This window comes from Canis aureus, chromosome 15 (assembly GCF_053574225.1).
Source record: "Canis aureus isolate CA01 chromosome 15, VMU_Caureus_v.1.0, whole genome shotgun sequence".
Taxonomy (NCBI): domain Eukaryota; kingdom Metazoa; phylum Chordata; class Mammalia; order Carnivora; family Canidae; genus Canis; species Canis aureus.
Window position 1 is genome coordinate 22,702,884 of NC_135625.1, and position 18,367 is coordinate 22,721,250.

Below are 18,367 nucleotides of genomic sequence, written 5' to 3' on the forward strand. Positions count from 1 at the left end.
GATTCAGGGTTTTCACCTTTGACTCACAGTTCTCTTTTGCCTTTGAACGTGGGCTGGGAATAAATTGAACTGAGATAATACTCAATCATTACTCATTTTTGAATCTCCCAAGAATTGTGGCCAGTCAGCTCACAAAGCTGTAGGATAAGTTCTGTCTTAGAAGGATCCTTGACCATGTATTCAAACAAACTTCACAGAGGTAGTTCTGTGCATCTTCCACACCTGACAAAGTGCTTGAGTCCTAAAGAGCTGAGTTATTTTCTAAGAAGGTTCTCAGCTCAATGGGTATAGACTTCTATAAGGCTCTGCTCTCAGTTTATCACATTTGACCAGAAATGGACACAGAGGGAACACAGTCTGTACTCAAGCTATATTTCTGTTACACATGTAGAAAGGACAAAAACACAAAAGGATTTGAAGCACAGTGCCTGCAATGAAGACTGTATGCAGTCAATGATTGAGGCAGCTCAAGGGCACAGCACACTGCGAAACACCCAGGAGAAGGGCTTTGAAGTACAAGGTCAGCACTTCCATTTGATCCGTACTGCTTGGGACATCACCCAATACTCTCTGTTCTTTCATTCAATGCCCTGATTTTTGGCTCTTTCTGGATCTCCACCTCTGATCACCATCTCCTGCTTCCCGGCCGAGAGGGGAGGCAGGTAGGTAAGAGAAAGCACGGGCCGATGGGGAATGTTGGTATAAGGAGGAGACTTATTTCTGGGAAAAATGGCTTTTTCTTAATTAAGATGCAGATAATTCAGGATGAACACATGCTGGGGACGGCAAGGATCCAAGTGGATATACCAGACGTTCCAAAACTATGATTTCAGGTCTCTGGGTGTTTGGAATTAGTATCAATAATTATGTGCCAAGAACACTGTCATTGTTTATAGATAGAATAAGTAATATGTGTCAATTATGTCAATTACTTGTGCCACCATTTTTCAAATATAACAGAATGTAAATTCAGTTTTAAACACTAATAAATTCATATGAATTTAGTACTTTTCTAATTTTTATTTGTTCCTCAACATACCACAGTAAAAGTAAGAGTACCATCATGTGGACATCTGAAAAATAAAGAGCCTTTTGTTTTTTTCCTTTGAATTCTGGAAAAATAGGAGTAGGCAAATTCTGACACTTTAGAAGGGGTAAATGTTTCGTTGGATAAATGAAGCCATACTTTTTTTGAGTGCATATAGATATTCTTTCTATACAACCTAAATCTGTCCTTGGATGAATTTAGTTCATTCATGAAACTGTGCATTTGGGAATTAAACTCTTTCTTTCAAAATCAGTTGTTCATCATTGGGTATGTCTCTTAAAATTAAAATATAAACATTTTTTCCTCTTAGAAAACAGTAGATATTAAATATAAAATAAATAGACAATGAAAATAGAAAAGGAAAAATTCTCATAATTTCACTGCCCAAGATAACTACTATTAATATCTTTCTCTATATATATCCTTCTAGAATTTTTAAAATATACATTCTTATGTATCTGATTTAAACAAAATAATCTTTTTCTACGTTGTATTTATAGCCTGTTGTCTTTTTGTCTTTTTTCTTTCATTTACCAACTTAGGATCAATCAACATCTTCCATGAGAAGACATATTACTAAAATTTGGAATTCCCTACTAAATAATTTTCAAAGAAATCTATGATTGAGGTAAATTCAGGTTCTAGAGAGCAGAAGGGAATTCTTATGTCTCCCTTTGAAATCATGCCTGGAAGGTATAGCAAGTTAATGCGACTACACAGATTTTTTTTCCAACACAGCTTCCTCCCAACTAAATAATTATCATTTCTTTCTTTATGCCACATGTTCTTTTGTGCTTTTTATTCTTCACCTGAGATTAAAACCTCTTTAATTAGGAGCTAGAGAATTCACTCTAATTTAGGATTCATATAAAAATCACTGGCCTGGACTAAACAATTCTAATCTTTCACTGCTTGTGTCCCTGTTCTAGGGTGCTTTTAGCAATACACATAGCTTCATATTTATAGAAATAAAAGGTCCTTTAAAAGCCTATTAAAAGGGTCCTCAGGAGTGCAGAGATATCAAATGGCACTCTAGTATTACACTGAGTTTAAATGAGATAGAGCCATGTTTCCTTTAATAAAAATACAAGCTTGCAAATGACAGACCTATAATATTTCCATGAGTCATAACCTCAGGAAGGGAAAATCTTCATAGGATAAATTTTATGTTATTCTTATTTTCTTAATTTATTTATTTGAGAGAGACAGTGAGAGAGAGAGAGAGCACATGGAGGGAGAGGGAGAAGCAGACTGCCTGCTGAGCAGAGAGCCTGATGTAGGGCTCGAACCCAGGACTCTGAGATTATGACCTGAGCCAAAGGCAGACACTTAACCAACTGAGCCACCCAAGTGCCCTTTCATAGGATAACTTTTAGACTGAAATGATAATGAAATGGACTCAGAAGAAAAATTTAAAAACAATTAAATAATTAAGAGTGTGAAAATACTATCTATGGAGCAACTGACAAGATTGTATTTATTTCCTTTGGTAAAATGGCTGTTAGTGATTACAAATTATTATTTTTAATGGCAAATATGTTCTACGTTGACTTGTGACTGGCTATTAACCAATGTGAAGGACAAAACGAGAACCAGAAGCCTTAATATAAAGACTTAGATTATATCTCTCTAAAAGCAGATTTGACAGAAAGTACATTGGACCACCTGGAAATCAGAGATCTGAGTGCTATTTGGGCTCTGCCACTGGTTCACCATACAATCCCTCATATGGCCTATTATCTCCCTGCATGAGAGTTTACTTATCTCTAAAATGAAATGATGGAACTAACGGATCGCTAATATTCCATCAGCCCTGACACACTCTGATCAGGGAACTATCATTCTTACCAGCATCGCAGAGACTGTCAGCTGCTTCCACCAACATCCATCTTTCTCTTTCTCCTTAGAAACAAATCTTGATGCCTTTAGCAGGGCATAATTTTTCCTGGAATAAAAAAGAACATTTCTCAGTTTTCTTGTAGCAGAGTGTGGTCATGTAACTAAGATCATGTCATAGACCTAAATAGAACTAAGGTCATAGACCTAAAAAAAGTAGAAGTAGAAGCAAAAAGTAGAAGCAAATGAGTTGTATGGGACTTTGGGAAGGGAGCCCAAATGAAACCATCTCAAGCTTTCTCTCCATTAGGTCCAAGACTCAGATGTGGTGGCTTAAGCCATAAAAGTCACCTTGGACCACGAGCTGACCTTGAGAATGGAAGTCACTGCCTTGATGATAGAATAAAGATAAAATCCTCGGTCTCCCTAACAATACCACAGAGTCACCATATATGTCTTGGAGCTGTTCTGTGCTGTTTTTACATGAGAGAGAAGTTTACGTCTCTCTTCTTTAGGCGAGAATTTTTTTTTCTGTGAAAAGTAGCTATATTGAATTCTAACTGATGCAGTCAATAAAATGTGATTACTCGCTGTTGTAAAATAACTACAACTACCAATTATTTTGCACTTAGTACAATGCCAGGTACAGTCCTAAGTGTTTTATGGACATTGTCTGATTTGATTTGCACAATAAGAATACTTATGAGTTAGGTAATATTACCTATAATTTACAAATGGGGAAATGGAAAGCTTAGAAAGATTAAATGGTATCTTCAGGGTCATGTAGGTTATGTGACAGAGCTAGATTCTACACCAGGTTGGGATGACTCCAAAACTTATTCTCTCAATCGGTATCATCAGTTTAGTGCATTCATTATTCCCTGTGGGTAAAAGATGCACAAAGAACACAATGTTAGCTGGTATTTCTAGAAAGCCTTACAGAATTGTCAAGAATTGGAGTGCCCAGCTGGCTCAGCCAGAGGAGTGTGCAACTCTTGATCTCAAGGTTATGAGCTCGAGCCCCATGTCAGGTGCAGAGATTACTTGAAATAAATAAATAATTTTTAAAAATTGTCAAGATGTAGACAACATTAACTGTAGTCTATTCTTTGAGCAAAATGAGGAGACAAAAATCCCTCATAACCACCGTAACATGGACAACCTTAACTACCTAGGTCATCAAACATTTTATAAGAAATTTTAAAAATAGAAATAACATTACCTAATACTAAAGATTGCGTTGGCTATTAAATATGACAATATATGTAAAGTGAATTTCTCAGACATTAGAAGACCAGCTTCACAATGCGTGCTCAATAAATGGTACCTGACAGCATTATTAGGTAAGAAACCCATAGTGATGTTGTGAAAATTTGGGGGAGTCAGAAATAATAGGTTCAAAGACAACATCTGCAACTGGGTAACTATGTGAATGCAATTCAGTCATTTGATTTTTTTAGCATTTAATTTTCTAAGGAATGGATTACCTATCTTATAGAATTGTAATTGGAGACCATGTCTTTCAAATGCCCTTCCTAACACGGTTTAGAATCCCAGCAAATGGAAGTATTAATATTACTATTGTTCTCACAGGATTCAAATACACTTATTTGCCAACAGTGATTTTTCTCGTTGGTCTATGAACTCCGGAGGAAGAGAGTGTCTGCCGCGGGTGCGGCTGAACTATAGCAACATGCGCCTGTAGGTAAGGGGCCTCTGTGGGGTGGTCTCCGCAGAGGCAGACAGCTGTAGTACGTACTGTGGCAGGCATAACACTGGGCTGTTCTTCTGGGCCTGCCAGATTGTTCTGGAATTCAAGTTTGTCTCCTCCTATTTCTATGTGCCTTGGTCTCCTTCTGCCTTTATACTTTAGCCATGGCCGGTCCAACCTCAGTGGGGCAAGAGGAGGACTTTGCAATGCTCATGGGACACAGAGAGCCTAACTGCCTAGGGAGCTGTGTAGCAGGCTGGCGGCGGCTGCGAACACTGGGTACTCCACGTGAGAACATTTTCATCTGAGAACATTGTCATCTATTTCTGTTACTCATTCTCTTGGCAAATTTTCACTGTCTTGAGAAGCTAATTTCATAGAAATCAAATAATAAAACAGGACAGATTGAAAACAAGGGTTTTCTTACATAAATATCACGTATTTAATTCATTCTGACACTAATAATTTATTTAGAACTCTATTAGAAAGTGGACCTTGCTGACTAAGATTGCACAGCCTTCAAAGCCTCGTGCAAATTCTAAACTGTAAAAAATGTTTTCCCATCTCCCCTTACTCCCTTCCCCTCCGTGTCAGGTTTTATTTGAGGTTAAAATATCCATTTTTTCTGTTTTAAGTCTCCCAAATTTGCCTCATCCTTGATGGAAAATGGGTGACTCTCAACTCCTGCTTCTAGGCTGCAAGGGATGAAGGAAGGCACTGGAACCCTGGGGGATAGATGCTTGCTCATTGTCTCAATGTCACAGCTCTCCTCCTACAACCTACTGCCCCAGGAAAGGCATGCTTTGCTTGTGTTGGTGGGAGGTGCAAAGTCTGAGCAATCCACAACAGACCATCTGAAATAATTTTCCCAGGTAGCAGAATAAGCATCTAGCCAGGCATTGCACTGCTTTTCAAAGAGGTGAGTCCTTTCTTGTTTCCTAACTGCCATTTAAAAACTCCAAACAAAAAATTAAGCTGTTGATGCATGTATCAAAGCCAAAGCAAGGAATAACTCCTTTCAAAAAGACAGCAGTTTTTTGGAGGCGGGTGTGGGCTCTGTGTGGTTGCATCCTTAAATTGTGGTTTGAAGTCAGTATCAATTTTCTCTGATAACAAGACGTGTAAATCAGAAAGGCTGATATTACTACAACAGAAAAAAAGTGTAGAGCATTTGGAGGCTTAATTATGCTTTCATTTAAAAAAAAAGATTTTATTAATTTATTCATGAGAGACACACAGAGAGAGGGAGAGACATAGGCAGAGGGAGAAGCAGGTTCCCGTAGGAGCATGATGTGGGACTCAATCCCAGCATCCCAGGATCATGACCTAAGCAGAAGGCAGATGCTCAACCACTGCCCACCCAAGTGCTCCAGCCTCCATTGCTTTTTATAACTGTGTTCTTTGAAGGGAAATGTCAAACCCTGTTTAGGTTTTTGTTGAAACTAACTTCCAAAGACTTACCTTCCTTGAGTATTTATTCCCCTTTGCTTTTCTGTTCACAATACCCTAGAATTACCCTTCTGGCCCTGCCAGGCATCATGGTGTTTGCTTAGTGCGAGCTCATTGCACATTTTCTTTACCTTGCAGTGATGATGCTTTTTTCAAAAAAAAAAAAAAAAATCATCAGTGAATTAACCAAACTGAGAAAAGAGTCTTCACTTCTGTTCAATGGGTTTTCTCTGATCTAGAAAAAATACGGTTTATGATGGAACTCGTGAAAACCAATATTTATCCCTGGCTTTCCTATCTGCTCTAAATGTTGTATTACATTTAAAGCATTCAAATATTTCTAAGTCAGTTTATACCTTGACTTTTCTTAGAACTGTATAGTTTCCTCTGTGGTGTCTTAAGACTGATCTGGGCACATGGTTTCTATGCCCATGCAAAAGGCATGAGTGCCAAGCACGGAGACCAATACCCAGATGCCTGTCCAGCACCCTGGACAGATGACACAGCCCCCAGGATTCTAGTTAAGCAAATCGCATGTGGGTATGAGTCGGTTGGGGTCCTCATTGGGGGATGACTCCCCTGAGCCCCCCTTAGGACCACATCCCAGGGGTTTCCCCATTTCCTGGCCCCTTCTTTCCCATCCACCTGAGTACTGTAGACTGGCTAACATCTCCCATTCCCAGCATCCTCCTTTTCTTCTTTAAAGATACCAATGTTGATGACACCCAAGGAAGTAAAATGGCTAAGACATATGCTAGTATCTTTTGAGTGAGATGGCAAATATAGGAGAGATAGGGTTAAATATTTACCTTAGACATAACTCAACTTTGGAATTTTCATACATTTATCTTTATACGTTAGCTCCTGTGCAGGCGGGCGAAGGCAAGGGAGAGGAAGGGAGGGGATGGTGGCAAAAAGCTATTTCTGCGGAGAGCAGCTTTCTGCAGCTCAGAGGCCCCGGATCTGGGGGGAACTGGGGGGCAGGCTAGCTCCTCCCTCAGCCAGACAGCCCTCCCCTGCCCCCTTGTCTCTCTGCTCTGGCCTTAACATCTCACATATGTGGAGTAAGCTTTTTCTCTCCCTGCCAGTGGGCATTTAGTAAGCTGGCTCATTCTTCATACACTACCCTCCCCTCCCCTGCTTCATTTTTAATTTTTTTCTTTTAAGTCACAAATTGGAGTGAGGGGGAACAGTGATTTTTAGGAAGCTAGTCCTCTTCACAAGGTCGGTTTGTGCCTATTACCCACTGAGAAGAGAACAATGTGAGCAAATGATCACATTTGATTAGAAAAGGAAAGAACAAGGCTAAGCTCATAATGACAATCGGCAATTTGAGGAATTAAAATTATTTTAGAAAAGCATTGATTTCTTCTAAATTAAAATATGCCCGGAAGCTTATCTATATTTTATATATGGTCAAATGACTTTTTTTTGTTACTTGGTCCCTCTCATTTTAAACCATTTGTGAGCTGACTTTCCCATTTAAGCTAGAGGATGTTCTGTATCTCAGAATAATAATTGAGAATGCCCCCATAAATATTTTAAATTTATGAGGCTCTCTTTCTTACTAGCTACACTACAATTCCTTTAGTGTAACAGCTAAAGAAAAGCATTGTAGAATTCTCGAGAAAATAGTTCTTGGTTTTAACTTCTTTATGCTCAGCAGCCTTATTATTGTCAAAATTCCCCAAATTAAAATGCAAAACTCAGCTTCTTGGCTGGGCTCGCTTACTTAACCTTAATAAAATATAAGGGTCTGTTTCATTAATCGGAAACACACCAGACACAGTGCATGAATTTTATCTTCCACTTTGTCCTTTGTATTTCAGAATGATGATGATAATAATAACAATAAAAATCCTTGGATTTGGCAGCCAGACAATTGTGTTCTTTTTGTTTCTATCATGTTCCTATGTAAAATGAATTTCTCAGACAGACTAAATGCCTTTAGGGGCGAAAATTCCAGAGATCCTCTCCCTTGGAAATCTTTAAAAATAGAATAAACTTTCATTTGTCTGGGTGTGGTTTGAGCACAGTCTGTCTTTGGCAGAGGGATGGTTTAGTTGACCTACTGATGTTGCTTTAAGCTGCATGATCACTTAGAGGGAGAATTTTCCTTTAATCCTTGCCAGATTTAATTTATCACAACAATGCATGTGCCTATGGATGTCATGAAACAAAAAAGGAGGTGCAATCTTCTTTTCCATTGTAAAGTAATAAAACAGTTTCTCAAATTTGAGAAAGTAAGATTAAGTCAAGAAAATGTCTGGTTTTCTACCCCTCTTCCAGCTTCTCCTGAAAGATAGTGAAATTTGATAAATAGCGCGCTATTTAAGACAAGATGTTTTCAAACAACTGGGCCAAATCAGCAAAATGGAACCATATGCTCCATGAAGACCACCTTCATGTTCCTTGCATGAATCTGACGCTGGGCATCTGGACAGAGGTGGGGGGCACTGACCATGCCAAGGTGTGCTGCTGGGCATTGACGGACTGGGGTTGGGAGAGGGCTGGGGAAAGTGGTTTCACAGATATGGTTCCCACCTGTGTCAGCCCAGGCCCTTGTAATGCATGCATCCTCTGTCCTCCTGTTGACCTCCCAGAAACACTGTGGGCAGCCACAAATTCCCCTGCCGTCCAATTGCCCCCCCCCCCCACCTGGGGTGATTATATAATGAAAGTTTCCACTTTTCTCAGAAAGGCCAAAAAAAAAAAAAATAGTGTTACCATGTCAGTTCATTCATCATTAATACATATACACATGCAAGAGTCATACACACATGGGGAAACTTTTTTAAAAATGATTTTATTTATTTATTCATGAAAGACACAGAGAGAGAGAGAGAGAGGCATGAGCAGAGGGAGAAGCAGGCTCCCTGTAGGGAGCCCAATGTGGGACTCGATCCCAGGACCCTGGAATCACGCCCTGGGCCAAAGGCAGCCGCTCAACCGCTGAGCCACCTAGGTGTCCAGGGGCAGTTGTTTAAAACTATATTTTATTTATAGTCAAATTTTAAATCATATTTATTCAGGGGTTCACCAGGTTACTTTCTCTTCCATGACAGAATCCAAAGGTTGATTTTGTTTTTAACAGTCTTTAGTGAGGTATTACTTATTGATCGGAAAATGCATCTACCGTATGCATGCAAACCAATGTTTTTTAATGAATTCATAAAACTGTGTAATCATCACTATAGCCCAGTTTTAAAGGTGTTTCCATCACCTCAATAAGTTCCGCAGGTCCATTTGCAGACAACCTCCCCTCCTGTCCCCAGCCCTAGGCAAGCACTGACTGCTTTCTGTTCTAGAGACTTGCTTGTTCTAAAAAGTTTACACGGATCAAAGAATACAATAGGGGATCTTTTCTGAATGCTTCTTTTGCTTAGCATGTTTTTGACAGTCGCCTGTGTTGTAGTATGTCAGTGGTTTGTACCTTTTTATTGCTGAATGGGGCAGCCCAGGTGGCCCAGCAGTTTAGCATCGCCTTCAGCTCAGGTCGTGATCCTGGAGTCCCAGGATCGAGTCCCGCATCGGGCTCCCTGCATGGAGCCTGCTTCTCCCTCTGCCTGTGTCTCTGCCTCTCTCTCTCTCTCTCTCTCATGAATAAATCAATAATATCTTTATCGCTGAACGGTCTTTCAGTGTAGTAGGTAGACAACATTGTTTTTGTTATCAGTTCACTAATTGAAAGACATTTGGTTCCCAATTTTTGGCTATCACGAATACAGTGCTGGGAACATTCAGGTAAACGAGTCTTTGCGCAAATACAAGTTTTCATTGTTTTTGGGTAGATAGCCAGGGGTAGAATTTTTATTTCACATGCTAAGTTTATATTTAATTGTTTTAAAGAAACATAGTTTTCCAGAGTGATTGCATCATTTTACATCCCCTTCAGCCATTTTACAAGGATTCCGATTCTTCCTTGTCAACACTTGCTGCTGTCTGCGTTTTGATGATAGCCATCCTACAGGGCGTGAAGTTGTATCTCATGATTTTGATTTGAGTTTACCTAATGATTTATGACGTTGAGCATCTTTCCATGTGCTTATTGGACATTTGTAAGTCTTCTTTGGACAAATGCCTATTCAATATCCTTTACCCATTTTTAAATTAGGTTGTATTTTTTTAAATTATTATTATGGATTTGTAGATGCTGTCAACTGAAAGAAGGCCAACCTCAAGGTAGGTTGGTAAATGCTTTACTCATTGTCCTCCAGAGGATGCTAGCCCGGGAGAGAGTCTTTCACGTTGCTCTGGAGAACTGCTCCGAAGCTTGTTAGCTATAGGAGATTATATACGCAAATAGAGGAAGGGGTTAAATGCTTTCAAGGAGTTCTCCAAATATTTGAGTGTCACAAGGTGTAATTTTTTTTTTTTTTTGGTTTCCTGATTTCCACATAGACATCTGAAAGACCCTTACATCATCTTAACAAATTATGTTTCTATCATAGCTGGTTGTTCAAAAATATTATTTGCATGCTTCCACTTAACTGATTTTCCAGTTCTTCTTGCTTTTTTTTTAAGTTTAATTTTAATTCCAGTCAGTTAACATAAAGTGTTATATTAGTTTTGGGTGTATATATAGCAATTTAACAACTCCATGCATTGCCTGTGCCCATCATGGCAAGTGCACTCCTTAATACCCATCACTTATTTCTCTCATCCCCCGACTCTCTTCCCTTCTGGTAACCATTGGTTGGTTTGTCTTCTGTAGTTAAGAGTCTGTTTCTTGGTCTCTCTCTCTTTTTTTGCCCTTTGTTTATTTGTTTTGTTACTTTTTTTTTTTTTAAAGATTTTATTTATTTGATAGAGAGAGAGCATGTGCAAGCAAGGGGAGCAGCAGAAGGAGAGGGAGAACCAGGCTCCCTGCTGAGCAAGGAGTGCCATGCAGAGCCCTATCCCAGGACCCCAGGAGCATGACCTGAGCCAAAGGCAGATGTTTCACTGACTGAGACACCCGGGTGCCCCTTGTTTTGTTTCTTAAATTCCACATGAGTGAAATTATAAGGTATCTGTCTTTCTCTGACTTATTTTGCTTAGCATAATACTCTCTTGCTCCATCCATGTCCTTGCAAATGGCAAAGTTTCATTATTTTTTATGGGTGAGTAATATACCATTTCTTCTTTATCCATTCATCAGTTGATGGACACTTGGCTATGGTAGATGATAGCTGCCATAAACATCAGGGTACAGGTACCCCTTTGAATTAGTATTTTTGTATCCTTCGGGTAAATACCTAGTAGTGTAATTGCTGGGTCATGGGTAGATCTATTTTTAACTTTTTGAGGAACCTCCATACTGTTTTCCAGAGTGGCTGCACCAATTTGCATCCCCATCAAGAATGCACAAGGGCTCCCCTTGCTCCATATCCTTGCCAACACTTGCTCCTTGTTTTGTTGATTGTAGCCATTCTGACAGGTGTGAGGTGACAGCTCATTTTAGTTTTGATTTGTGATGTTGAGCAGTGATGTTGAGCATCTTTTCATGTATTTGTTGGTCATCTGATGTCTTTGGAAAAAATGTCTATTCATGTTTTCTGCCCATTTAAAAAATTGGAATATTTGGTTTTTGGGTGTTGAGTTTGTAAGTTCTTTGTAAATTTTGAATAATGACCCTTTCTCAGATATGTCATTTGCAAATATCCTCTCCCATTTCACAGCTTGCCTTTTAGTTTTGTTGATTGTTTCCTTTGCTGTGCAGAAGCTTTTTGTTTTGTCAATGTCCCAATAATTTATTTTTGCTCTTGTTTCCCTTGCCTCTAGAGGCATATTTAGAAAGATATGGTAAGGCTGTTGTCAAAGAGGTCATTGCCTGTGTTCTCCTCTAGGATTTTTATGTTTTCATGTCTCATATTTAGGTCTTTAGTCCATTTTAATTTATTTTTATGTATAGTGTAAGAAAGTGGTCCAGTTTCATTCTTTTGCATGTAGCTGTTCAATTTTCCCAATGTCATTTTTTGAAGAAATGGTCTTTTTCTCATAGAATATTCTTTTTTGCTTTGTAAAGATTTATTGTTGTGGGTTCATTTCTGGGTTTTCTATTCTGTTCTATTAATCTAGGTGTCTGTTTCTGTGCCAAGATCATTCTGTTTTGATCACTACAGCTTTGTAATATAACTTGAAGTCTGGAATTGTGATGTCTCCAGCTTTGCTTTTCTTCTTCAAGATTATTTTTGGCTATTTGTTTTTTTTTTTTTTCTGGTTCCATACAAATTTTAGGATTATTTGTTTTAGCTCTATGAAAAATACTGTTGATATTTTGATAGGGATTGCATTAAATGTGTAGACTGCTTTGGGAAATATAGATATTTTAACAATTTCTTTTCTTCCAATCCATGAGCATGGAATGTCTTTCTATTTCTTTGTGTCATCTTCAGTTTCTTTCATCAGTGTTTTATAGTTTTCAGAGTACAGATCTTTCACCTCTTTGGTTAGGTTTACTTCTAGGTATCTTACTATTTTTGGTGTTACGGTAAATGGGATTGATTCTTTAGTTTCTCTTTTTGCTGCTTCATTATTGGTGTATAGAAATGCAACAGATTTTTGTAAGCGGGTTTTGTATCCTGTGACCGTACCAAATTCTTTTATCAGTTCTATCAGTTTTTCGTGGTCTTTGAGATTTTCTCTACAGAGTATCACATCATCTACAAATAGTGAAAATTTTACTTTTTTTTTTTTTTTGACAATTTGGATGCCTCTTATTTATTTATGTTGTCTGATTGCTGTGGCTAGGACTTCTAGTACTAGGTTGAATAACACTGGTGAGAATCAACATCTTGTTTTGTTCATGACCATAGAGGAAAAGTTCTCAGTTTTCTCCCATTAGGTTGATATTAGCTTTGGCTAATATATGGCCTTTATTATGTTGAGGTATATTCCCTTTAAACCTATTTTTATGAGGGTTTTTTTAAAATCACGAATGGATGTGCTTTGTCAAATGCTTTTTCTGCATCTATTGAAATGATCATATGGTTCTTATCCTTTCCAATGTGATATATCACATTGATTGGTTTGCAAATATTGAACTACCTTTGCAACTCAGAAAGAAATCCCACTTGATTATGGTGAATGATTTTTTTTAACGTATTCTTGGATTTGGTTTGCTAATATTTTATTGAGAATTTTTGCATCCAAGTTCATCAGGGATATTGGCCTATAGTTCTCTTTTTTAGTGGAGTCTTTATCTGGTTTCAGTATCAGGGTAATTCTGGCCTCATAATGAATTTGGAAATTTTATTTCGTTTTTCTATTTTTTGTAATAGTTTGAGAAGAATAGGCATTAATTTTTCCTTAAGTGTTTGGTAGATTTCCCCTGTGAAACCATCTGGCCCTGGATTTTTGTTTGTTGGGAGTTTTTTGATTACTTATTCAATTTCTTTGCTGTTATTGGTCTGTTCAAGACTTCTATTTCTTCCTGTTTAAGTTGGTGGTTTATATATTTCTAGAAATTTATCCATTTCTTCCAAGTTGTTCAATTTGTTGGCATATTATTTTTATATTTATAATTATATAAATTATATTATACAATTATATTTATAATTATATCTATGTGTTGCTGGTTGTTATTTCTTCTCTCTTGTTTGTGATTTTATTTATTTGAGTTCTTTCTTTTTTTCTTTTTGATAAGTCTGGCTAGAGGTTTATCAATTTTATTAATTTTTTCAAAGAACCAGCTCCCGGTTTCATTGATCTGTTCCTTTTTTTTCTTTTAGTTTCAATATCATTGACTTCTGCTTTAATCTTTATTATTTCCTTCCTTCTGCTGGTTTTAGGCTTCATTTGCTGTTCTTTTTCTAGCTTCTCTAGGGGTACAGGTAGGTTATTTATTTCAGATTCGTCTTGCTTCTTAAGGTAGGCCTGTATTGCTACATACTTACGTCTTAGGAACAAAATTGGTCCTAAGAGGTCCTAAGATCACGTTTTCATTTTCATTTTCATGCATTTTTTATTTCTTCTTTGATTTCCTGGTTGATCCATTCATTGTTTAGTAGTATGTTGTTTAACCTCCACGTATTTGTGGTCTTTCCAAACTTTTTCTTGTGGTAGACTTCTCATTTCATAGCCTTGTGGTCAGAAAAGATGTATGTTATGATTTCAATCTTTTTATATTTGCTGACATTTATTTTATGACTTAATATGTGATCTATTATGGAGAATGTCCCATGTGCACTTGAAAAGAATGTGTATTCTTCTGTTTTAAGGTAGAATGTTTTGAATATATATGTTAAGCCCATATGGTTCAGTGTGTCATGCAGAGCCATTGTTTCCTTAGTTTTCCATTAGATGTCTGTCCATTGATGTAAGTGGGGTGTTAAAGCCCTCCATTACTATTGTATTAATATCAATTAGTTCCTTCATGTTTGTCATTAATTGTTTTATATATTTGGGTGTGCCCCTATTGGGTGCATAAATATTTATAATTATTAGATCTTCTTGTTGGATTGTCCCCTTTATTTTGATGTAGTGCCCTTCTTTATCACTTGTTACAGTCTTCACTTTAAAGTCTAGTTTATCTGATATAAGTATTGCTACACCATCTTCTTTTGACATCTACTTGCATGACAGATGTTTCTCCATTCCCTCAGTTTCCATCTGCAGGTGACTTTTGATCCAAAATGAGTCTCTTGTAGGCAGCATATACATGGGTCTTGTTTTTTATTTTATCCATTCTGACACCCTATATTTTTTGATTGGAGCATTTAGTCCACTTACAGTCAAAGTAATTATTGATATGTATTTATTGCCATTTTATAACATTGTTGTTTCTGAAGATTTTCTCTGATCCTTTCTTGTCTTTTTCACCTTTGGTCTCCCCCTTGCACTCAATTAGTTCCCTTTAATATTTCTTGCAGAGCTGGTTTAGAGGTCATGAACTTTTTCAGTTTTTGTTTGTCTAGGAAACTCTTTATCTCTCCTTCTATTCTCAATGATAGCCTTGCTGGACAGAGTATGCTTGGCTGCAGATTTTTCCCATTCAGCACTTTGAATATATCATGCCACTCCCTTCTTGATTCCCAAGTGTCTGTTGAGAAATCTCCAGCAAATCTTATGGGTCTTCTTTGTGAGTTAAGGACTTCTTTTGGCTTGCTGCTTTTATTTTTTCTTTATTATTATATTTTTCAAATTTACTTACAATATTTCTTGGTGTTGGTCTGCTTTTGTTGATTTTGATGGTAGTTCTCTGTGCCTGATGGATCTGGATTTCTGTTTCCTTCCCCACATTAGGGATATATTCAGCTATTATTTTCTTAAAAAATACTCTGCCTCATTTTCTCTTTTCTTTTTCTTTTGGGACCCTATAATACAAATATTATTATGTTTGATGGAGTCACTGAGTTCCCTAAGTTTATTTTCATGTTCCATAATTTTTTCTCTTTTTGTTCAGCTTCATTATTTTCCATTATTTTGTCTTCTAGATCACTAATTTGTTCCTCTGCTTTTTCTAGCCTGCTGTTCATTGCATCAAGCTCATTTTCAATATCACTTATTGGTGATTAATTATTTTTAACTCCTTTTTTTCTCTGTGGCAAAGGTGCCCCTGATGTCTTCTATTCTCTTCTTAAACCTAGTGAATATCTTTATGATTGTTGCTATAAATTCACCATCAGGCATGTTACTTATATCCATTATTGCTTAGATCTGTGGCCATGGCCTTACCTTGTTCTTTCATTTGGGATAAATTCCTCCTTATTTTGTCTAAGTCTCTGCCTTCTTCTGTGTATCAGAAAAGCTAGTTATGTTTCTTGCTGCTGAATGTAATGTCTTTATGAATAGGACATCATGTAGTGTCCAGGGTCTGGCACTTCAGGAAGTGTCTCTGGGGTGTGCTGTGTGCACTCTGCTGTTGTGTTGTGGCTGCTGTACTCATCAGGCCAGTTATCTGTAGAGGCTCTCCTTGTCTGTTGTGGGCAGTGTTTGGTCCTTGGCCTGAGTGTGGCAAGTTTAACTAGGTGTACTCTGGTCTGCCTGTGAAATGAGACCTGATAACACTTCCATGAGAACTGAGGCCCTGCAGAACTTGCTGGTTGGGAGATGTGTGGGGGCAGGGGTTTGGGCTGATCTTCTGGACAAGGGGTATTCTGCATTGGTACTGAGGGAAACTTGACAGAGAGGGGTAGTCCCAACAGAGCATGGAGGGGAGAGGCTTTGTGTAAGCAAGTTAGGTAGCCACTGTAGGTGCTGGGCTGCTTCCTGCAGGGGGCTCTATGTTTATGCTGAGGGCTGGAGGAGGAAAATGGCTCCAGCCAGCTCCTTTGTTCCAAGAGAAGAATTTCCACGAACACTGCTTTTCTGAGACGTGTTCCAAGAAATTGAATAATCTCCCTGCTGTGTACCCTAGGTGTTGTTCAGATCACTATTTCCATGCTGTCTGCTTTTGGGGTTTTGCCTGACATTTCTGCAGGAACAGCACAGTGCCCTCCAGGTTCTAGGCTAGTCAATTTCACTGACATTTAAAACTCTAGGCTTTAAGCCCTACTGGTTGTAAGAACTCATGAAATTCTGGGCAGCCCAGGTGGCTCAGCGGTTTGGTGCCGCCTATAGTCCAGGGTATGATCCTGGAGACCCAGGATTGAGTCCCACATCAGGCTCCCTGCATGGAGCTTGTTTCTCCCTGTCTGTGTCTGTGCCCCTCTCTCGATGTGTCTCAAGAATAAATAAATAAAATCTTTAAAAAAAAATTCAGCCCTTCTTGTTTTCCAAGCCAATGGCTTTGGGGAAATGTTCTCCTTGTGTATTTAACTGTGTGCTTCTCTCTCTCTCTCTCTCTCTTTTTCTCTCACCCTTCTCCATGACCACAGCTCCCTTTCATCCACAGCACCTGTGATCCATCCATTTCTCCTCTAAATCACACCTTTACATTCCCTACTTTTTTCTATATGGCCTCTTCTCTTCCTCCAGTTGTGGAGCTTGTGCTGTTAGTCTTCAGGTCTTTTGCTGGGTTGTTTAGGATGATTTAATGGTTATCTAGTTGTGCTCATGGGATAAGACAAGCCTAGGGTCCTATTCCACTGCTGTCCTCCCTCTCCTATAATCCAGTTCTTCTTGTTTTTGATATCTTCTTGAGGTCACATGAAGGCATAATAGAAGGCTGACATCAGCCACCTACTGCAGTTGTAGTGCACAGTGCTCTTTATAGATTCTGGATACAAGTCTTTTTTAAGATTTGAAAATATTTTCTATCAGACTGTGGATTACCTTTTAACTTTAATCTATCAAAAAACAAAAGTTTTAAAATTTTGATGTCCAGTTAATCAAATTTTCTTTTATAGGTCATGATTTTAATGTGACATCTAAGACATTTAACACAATTACAAAAGTATTTTATCTCACATCTCCCCTAGAATTTTTATAGTTTTGTCTCTTACATTTAGCTCTGTGACCCATTCTTAGTTATTTTTTATGTATGGCATACTACAAAGATTTAAGATTATTATTATTGCTTTCTTTGCATATGGATATCCAATAATTCCATCACCATTTGTTGAAAAAATTATCCTTTCACCACTGAATTTCTTTGGCTCTTTGTCAAAAGTCAACTGACCACAAATATAAAGATTTATTTCTGAACTTTCTATTCTGTTCCATTGATCTATATGTCAATCTTTATGCAGATCACACTGCCTTTATTATAGCATTATAATAAGTTTTGAAGTTGGATAGTGACAGTCTCCTTTGTTCATTTGTAAGTCATTGTCCTCGTACTACTTCTTTCACTGTAGGCAATGGTTTTAATTTCCAATCTCAAAAACAGTTATTGAAAAAGAGATTGTCTTTTCCTTTACATATCTGTAACTTGCTAGGTTCTTCTTATTAGCAATTATATACATGTTTACAAGTATAACGTAAACATGTATACATTATATACATGTTTTATTTTTTCAAAAAAACCTACCATCTCAAAAATAGTGGCTTAATAGAATACACATTTATTTAGCTAACAATTCCAGGAGTCAGCAATTTGTGATGTGCTCAGCTGAGCAATTTTTTTTCTCCTGCTCTTCTTCATGTGTGTGTGGTCAGCTTCCAGTTTTTTTGGTTGTTCTACTTCTGGGGTTGACTGGATGTCAGCTAGGGCAATGGTGGGTAACTAGGTCACATGTTTCTCATCCATCATCCTGACCTTGTTTCCTGGGCAGTGGAGCACCAAAAACTCAAGAGAGAAAACTTTTCAAATCTCTGCTAGTGTCTCCTTTGCTAATGTCCCATTGGTCAAAACAAGCAACAAAGCCAAGACCAATGGTAATTCGGTAGAGTTCTACCAAAAGTGAATACAGGCATGTATGACCTAATTGAAGGCATTGCTGGGGTCAATCTACCACAGT

General features: G+C 37.9%; 1 long non-coding RNA gene across 3 annotated transcripts in view; it reads left to right on the forward strand.

The window, feature by feature from the left end:
* Positions 1-467: 467 nt before the first annotated feature.
* Positions 468-18,367, forward strand: part of LOC144283969 (uncharacterized) — a 40,056-nt gene continuing 22,156 nt past the window's right edge. For 2 of the 3 annotated variants that reach the window (XR_013352449.1, XR_013352447.1), the window contains exons 1-2: positions 468-666; positions 4,478-4,589. This is a non-coding gene — a long non-coding RNA (uncharacterized LOC144283969). The remainder of the gene's footprint in view (positions 667-4,477; positions 4,590-18,367) is intronic. The other variant, XR_013352448.1, reaches the window with a different exon arrangement.